The following is a 7,996-nucleotide window of genomic DNA, read 5'->3' on the forward strand; positions in this document are numbered from 1 at the left end:
AATAAATAAAAACATATCCCCAAAAGGGGAGAAAGTGGGACACAAAATTAATGATGTACAAAAGACAAGCAAAACTTTTGAGTCTAAATAATGATTTATAATGTGGTAGCAAAGCTTAAAGAAATTATCAAGTAATTTTTCATAAGGAAAAGAGGGCTAAAATTCTAGATGTTTCTAGCAAAATATGCAAGCTGATATAGAGGGTAGGAAGTTGTCAGCATTTAGACACTGGTCTGTCTTATTCTAGTAAGGCTATCGATAGTAATTCTAATTTTTAATTATATAGACAGATACAAGCAATTACAATACCAAAATTTTGCCTGAAAGTTTAAAATACACGTAAAATGAAATATCTTTCCTTTTAATAGAAGAAAAGCAAAATGAAATGAAGAAAACTTGATCAGTCCAGCTAAGGACAATATAAAAGAATGAAGTCTATTAAGCATGAGGTAAAAATCATCAAGTGAGGCACTATGATTTCTCATTTCCTACAAAGACTGCATGGGTTTTTATCAGAAGCACCTCCTGAATATACTGCCCAAGACCAGAATGGATCGAATTAATATGAAGACTAAAAGTGAATTCTGTGTACAAAAATCAAACGCAAACAATAGCAATGATGAAAATTACCCAAAAAGTTGTATGGAAAATAGTTCTAGAATGTCCTTTATTGCTAGCAAGTACATCAGTAACATTTATTTCAGGTATATCTGGATACTTATTTTGAATAACATTTAATTAATTAATTTAGGTAATACATGCATGCTAAGTCACTTCAGTCGTGTCTGACTCTTTGTGATCCCATGGACTATAGCCGGCCAGGCTCCTCTGTCCATGGGATTCTCCAAGCAAGAATACTGGAGTGGGTTGCCATGCCCTCCTCCAGGAAATCTGCCCAACCCAGGGATTGAAACCAGCCTCTCTTATATCTCCTGCATTGGCAGGTGGGTTCCTTACCATTAGCACTACCTGGGAAGCTCAATGTAGTTAATAAATACTTTCTAATATTTAAGAAGCTGAATTTAATAATAAAATACAACTAGCATATAATCAACAAGATAAGATTGATTGAGGAATTATTTTACTGGTTCTTCTGTGCCAGATATTTCCCACCCAGTTAGCTCACTTGATCTTCATAAGATGCTTTGAACAGAAATATTTCAACTTAATTACCTGACACCTCCCTACCCAGTTAATAAACGGTAGAGATGGAATGTGAACCTAAGACACCTGCCACACCACATATGCCAAGAATAACTTTAAAAAAGAAACTGGTGTTCCACAACAACAGTGGGCTGGAGAGAAGTCCCCCTCTTAAGAGCTGTGCACATATAAAACTCAATCAGAACAGCCAGTGTTACTTAGTTTTCAACATGGAAGTCAGCAAGAAGGTTCTCAGAGACGAGAACTTCCCTCCAAAGCTTCTGCAGCAGCAGAGGAGCACGGCTCAGGGTGGAGGCTGGGAAACTAACCACATACACCCAGTCTGGAAAGACCACCATATCCATATTCCATAGATAAGAACACAACACATTTAAATTAGCATCTAAGTGTAATAAAGAAAAACACCAATATAGTATACTAATGTATATATATGAAATTTAGAAAGATGGTAATGATAACCCTGTATGCAAGACAGCAAAAGAGACACAGATGTATAGAACAGTCTTTTGGACTCTGTGGGAGAGGGAGAGGGTGGGATGATTTGGAAGAATGGCATTGAAACATGTATAATGTCATATATGAAATGAATCGCCAGTCCAGGTTCAATGCATGATACAGGATGCTTGGCGCTGGTGCACTGGGATGGCCCAGAGGGATGGTACAGGGACGGAGGTGGAAGGGGTGTTCAGGATGGAGAACACATGTACACCAGTGGCAGATTCATGTTGATGTATGGCAAAACCAATACAATATTGTAAAGTAATTAGCCTCCAACTAAAATAAATAAATTTATATTTTAAAAAATCAAAAGAACCAAATTTAAAAGCAGTCTTCTTTGAAGCCACTATTAGATTTTTAAATAATGTGCCTAGAATTCTAAAGTGCTTTTTTTAAAGAAAATAAATGGCTTCCCTTAACTAAAAAATAATTATTTTTATTTGTAGAAAGTTTACGAAGCACTTTTGTGGCTGCCTTATTATTTGACTCTCATAATCAACTCATAAAATAGATATCTTTCAATCCATTTTACAGATGAGGAGAATGAGAACCAGAACTGAAGGGATGTATTTAAATTACTATTTCTAAGGCATAGTTGGAGAAGACTCTTGAGAGTCCCTTGGACTGCAAGGAGATCCAACCAGTCCATTTTGAAGGAGATCAGCCCTGGGATTTCTTTGGAAGGAATGATGCTAAAGCTGAAACTCCAGTACTTTGGCCACCTCATGCGAAGAGTTGACTCATTGGAAAAGACTCTGATGCTGGGAGGGATTGGGGGCAGGAGGAGAAGGGGACAACAGAGGATGAGATGGCTGGATGGCATCACTGACTCGATGGACGTGAGTCTGAGTGAACTCCGGGAGCTGGTGATGGACAGGGAGGCCTGGCATGCTGTGATTCATGGGGTCACAAAGAGTCAGAAACGATTGAGCGACTGAACTGAACTGAACTGACTGAAGGCATAGTACAAGACTTCAACTCTGGCTTTGTAACTTGTGAACTCTGCATTTGAAAGTGTTTCAAGTCAAATACATTCTACATTTGTTGAGTAAATGTTATGTATCTTGCAGCCTCATTTTGGCATGAAAATCCATTTAGGATTAAAAAGTTACTGAGTCAGTAATTTCATCATGAATAAATAAAAATAAGAGTTCAGAAAAGTTTGTCCCTTTGAAATCTTTAGAACCTCAGGAAGCCAGAATCACAGATTCAAAGAATTTGATTTCAAAGAAAAGCACGTATTAGGTGTGAAACTCCATACCTACTGTGCACTGCCTGAGGACATTCTTGACTGGAAGAAGAGTTGTTTTTGTTGTTATTCTTGTGGGATTCAGATGACCATTATATCCACTACTGTGGGCAATTGCTCTAAGAATCCCTTAGAAGAAATGTAGTAGCCCTCACAATCAATAAAAGAGTCTGAAATGTAGTACATGGATGAAATCTTAAATGATAAAATTATCTACATTCATTTCCAAGGGAAACCATTCGACATCACAGTAATCCAAATCTATGCCCAAACCACTGATGCCAATGAGGCTGAAGTTGACCAGTTCTATGAAGACTTATAAGATAGAACGAACACCAAAAGAAGATGTCCTTTTCATGATAGGGGATTGGAATGGAAAAGTAGGAAGTCAAGAGATACCTGGAGTATCAGGCAAGTTTGGCCTTAAAATACAAAATGAAACAGGGCAAAGGCTAACAGAGTTTTGACAAGAGAACAGATTGGTCATAGCAAACACCCCTTTTCAACAACACAAGGGATGTCTACATATGGACAATACCAAATGGTCAATACTGAAATAAGATTGATTATATTCTTTGCAGCTCAAGATGGAGAAGCTCTATACAGTCAATAAAGACCTGGAGCTGATTGTGGCTCAGATCATCCTTATTGCAAAATTGCTGCTTATTGAAAAAATTCATGCTTAAATTGGAGAAAGTAGGGAAAACCAGTAGGACATTCAGGTGTGACCTAAATCAAATCACTTATAACTATACAGCTGCTGCTGCTGCTGCTAAGTCGCTTCAGTCGTGACCAACTCTGTGCGACCCCATAGACAGCAGCCCACCAGGCTCACCCGTCCCTGGGATTCTCCAGGCAAGAACACTGGAGTGGGTTGCCATTTCCTTCTCCAAAATAACTATACAGAGGAGGAGACAAATAGATTCAAGGGGTTAGATGTGGTAGACAGAGTGCCTGAGGAATGGACAGAGGTTTGTAACATTGTACAAGGGGCAGTGACCAAAACCATCCCAAAGAAATAGAAAACAAGAAGGCAAAGTGGTTATCTGAGGAACACTTACAAGTAGCTGAGGACAGAAGAGAAGTGAAAAAGCAAGGGAGAAAGGGAAATATATACCCAAATGAATGCAGTGTTTCAGAGAATAGCAAGGAAAGATAAGAAAGCTTTCTTCAATGAATAATGAAGGGAAGTAAATGAAAACAATAGAATGGGAAAGACTTGAGATCTTTTCAAGAAAATTGGAGGTATCAAAGGAACATTTAATGCAAGGATAGGCACAATAAAGAACAGAAACTGTAAAGGCCTAACAGAGGAAGAAGAGATTAAGAAGTGGCAAGAATACACAGAAGAACTACACAAGAAAAGGTTAATGACCTGGATAACCATGATGATGTGGTCACCAATCTAGAGGCAAACATCCTGGAATGTGAAGTCAAGTGGGCCTTAGGAAACATTAGTACAAACAAAGTTAGTGGAGGTGATGGAATTCCTGCTGAACTATTTCAAATCCTAAAAGATGATGCCGTTATAGTGTAGCACTCAATATGTCAGAAAATTTGGGAAACTCACCAGTGGCCACAGGACTGGAAAAGGTCAGTTTTTATTCCAATCTCAAAGAAGAAGAGTGTCAAAAAATGTTCAAACTACTGAACAATTGCACGCATTTCTCATGCTAGTAAGGTTATGCTCAAAATCCTTCAAACCTGGCTTCAGTAGTATGTGAACTGAGAACTTTCAGATGTAAAAGTTGGGTTTAGAAAAGGCAGAGGAACCAGAGGTTAAATTGTCGACAATTTTCGGATCATGGTGAAAGCAAGGAAATTCCAGAAAAATATCTACTTCTGCTTCATTGACTACCCTAAAGCCTTTGACTGTGTGGATCACAACAGACTGTGGAATGCTTAAGGAGATGGGAATACCAGACCACATTACCTATGTCCTGAGAAACCTATATACAGTCAAGAAGCAACAGTTAAACAACTTACTAGTTCAAACTTCGGAAAGGAGTACAAAAAGGCTGTGTATTGTCACCCTGTTTATTTAACTTCTATGCTGGGTACATCATGCAAAATACCAGGCCGGATGAATCACAAGTTAGAATCAAGATTGCCAGGAGAAATAGCAACAACCTCAGATATGCCAATGACACCGTCCTTACGGCAGAAAGTGAAGAGGAATTCAAGAGCCTCTTGATGAAAGTGAAAAAAGAGAGTGGGAAATTTTGGCTTAAAACTCAACTTTCAAAAATTTGAGATCATGGCATATTGTCCTGTTGCTTCATGGCAGAGAAGATGAAAAAGTGGAAACAGTGACAGATTTTATTTTCTTGGGTTCCAAAATCAGTGCACATGGTAACTGCAGCCATGAAACTACAAAAATAATAATAATAATAAAATAAATGCTTGCACCTTGGAAGAAAAGCTATGACAAACCTCAACAGTTTATTAAAAAGCAGAGACATCACTTTGCTGACAAAGATCCATATAATCCAAGCTGTAGTTCTTCCAGTAGTCATGTATAGATGTGAGAGTTAGACAATAAAGAAGGCTGAGCACCGAAGAATTAATGCTTCCAAACTGTGATGCTGGAGAAGACTCTTGAGATTTCCTTGGAGAGCAAGGAGATCAAGCCAGTCAATCCTGAAGGAAATCAACCCTGAATATTCACTGGAAGAACTAATGCTGAAGCCAAAGTTCCAATAATTTGGCCACCTGAGTAAACAGTGAACTCCTTGAAAAAGACCCTGATCTGGGAAAGATGGAAGGCCAAAGGAGAAGAGGGCAGCAGAGGATGAGATGGTTTGATAGCAGCACAATGTGCTCAATGCACATGAATTTGAGCTAACTCTGGGAGACAGTGAAGGACAGGGAAGCCTGGCATGCTGCAGTCCATGGGGCTGCAAAGAGTGGACACGACTTAGTGACTGAATAGCAGGAATAATTTTGGGAAACAAAAAAAAATGTCTTTATTTGCAGAGTATATGATCATTTATGTAGAAAATCAACAGAAGCTACATAGAAGAGTAGATTTTTGAACGATAATATTCTCTCTATTTCTCCAGAGCAATCTCTTTACCTGAAAAACTTGTGACTTCCCTTTTTCTATGCAAAAATTCTGGGGTCTCATATGCCTAACCATTTTACTCTTCATAGAAGGAAGAAAACATAGAAATTGTTGAGCTGGGACAGATCTTAGGAATATTCTAATAAAATACCTTATATCTGTATTTTAAGAGCAATGTGATAACGGCTCAGAGAGGCAAAGACTTCCACACATAATCACACAGTGGATTAATATCAGAACTTCCAGTTGAAAAGTTTTGCTTCCTCAAACATGAGTTTTTTAATCATGTGAATCTAAAGAAATAGTAAATATTGAACATAGTAAACACATACTATTAAATTTTAACTCTCTAGTAAATTAACATGAGAAAGCTGAAAGGTTACAAAAGTTTGTGGTAACCTATGTTACCCCAGATAAGAGGGACATCAAAGTTCAGGGTACAACAGTCTTCTACCTAAAGTCCTCAATCAGAGCTCAAAAAGAAACTTGGATGTTAATACAAGACATACTCTTTTGCCCTTTGCTCTTGGTGATCCCCAAAATTCTAAATAAAGAATATGTCAGAATATTTGAGTACAGAATCTACTTTCTAGGCCCCTGACCAGAACTCTAATTTGTGAGTAGGTAAAGAATAGGCATTGCTGCTGCTGCTGCTACTAAGTCGCTTCAGTCGTGTCCGACTCTGTGCAACCCCATAGATGTCAGCCCACCAGGCTCCCCTGTCCCTGGGATTCTCCAGGAAAGAACACTGGAGTGGGTTGCCATTTCCTTCCCCAATGCATGAAAGTCAAAAGTGAAAGAAGTCGCTCAGTCGTGTCCGACTCCAGGGACCCCATGGACTGCAGCCTACCAGGCTCCTCCGTCCATGGGATTTTCCAGGCAAGAGTACTGGAGTGGGTTGTCATTGCCTTCTCCAAGAGAATAGGCATTAGTTGAGGCTAAAAAAAATCACACCATCCCCTAAGTAAGCAACGTTCAATGTGGTGAGGGAATCTCCCAGGTAGAAAGAGTTCACCTCACCAGGAGAGGGAGAGAAGTCTGAGCAAAAGGCTTCTCCAGCCTTTGGGGTCATTGTACAAATGTCCTGCTTTGATTTCACCCTACCCAGACTCACAAAGCTCAGATGTATAGAGTTCTGAGGAACAAGAAGAAAAGCAGGGACTACTAATAGCAGCCACAGAGTAGAAGTTGTTGCAGTTCACAGGGACCTACTTAAGAGACAAACTCAGCAGATTCCACCACTGATTAAACAAAGATCTGGCAAGCCAACTGGCATTTCCTGCAGATGACACCAGATTTTGCATCACAAGTATTCACATTTGCTGATGTGGCTACAGGAATCTCCCCACCCCTCCCTTACTCTGTCCCTAGACCCCAGCCAGAGTCCAAGAGCCACACCCAAAGCCAGCTCTTTTTTCTGAGGCTGTGTGAGTGCAAGATGCAAGCATAGACTCCTCTGGCTGATACCCACTGCTGGTCATACACTTAGACTAACTGCTCCAGCTGAGCACCCGCACACACCCAGCCTGAGCCCTGTGTGTGGCCTCCACTGCAGTGCACATGTCTAGAGGGAGAGTTTGCAGCTGTGGGAGAAAATGCCAACAGCCATGACCCCTGCAACTGCCAGTGAGCCCTTACTTGGCCTGATTCTTTCTTCCTACACGTTATATATATGTCTGCACCTGGCTTCTGCCCCAACATAAGACCTGTAGCTGACTCATGCTGCTGAGTTTGTGTCCACCACTTTCTCTGGCTACCACCAATGCCTGTCCTGTTCCCTAGCCACTGGGCCTTTAGACACCACTGAAGATGTCTATTATCCTTACAGCTGCTGGGCAACCCCAGCAGTGTTCATCAAGGTCCACATAGTTTGTCAGTGTTGTGGTACCAGTGGCCTGAGATGAAGAAACATCATGCCCCTTTCCTCAAACTCAGTGCTTCCACATGCTCCCATAACTCATACCTTGCAGCACTTGACCTACAGTAACAGCATATGTCAGCACACTCCCACTCACAGGTGA

This window comes from Bubalus bubalis, chromosome 23, assembly GCF_019923935.1.
Source record: "Bubalus bubalis isolate 160015118507 breed Murrah chromosome 23, NDDB_SH_1, whole genome shotgun sequence".
Classification (NCBI taxonomy): Eukaryota; Metazoa; Chordata; class Mammalia; order Artiodactyla; family Bovidae; genus Bubalus; species Bubalus bubalis.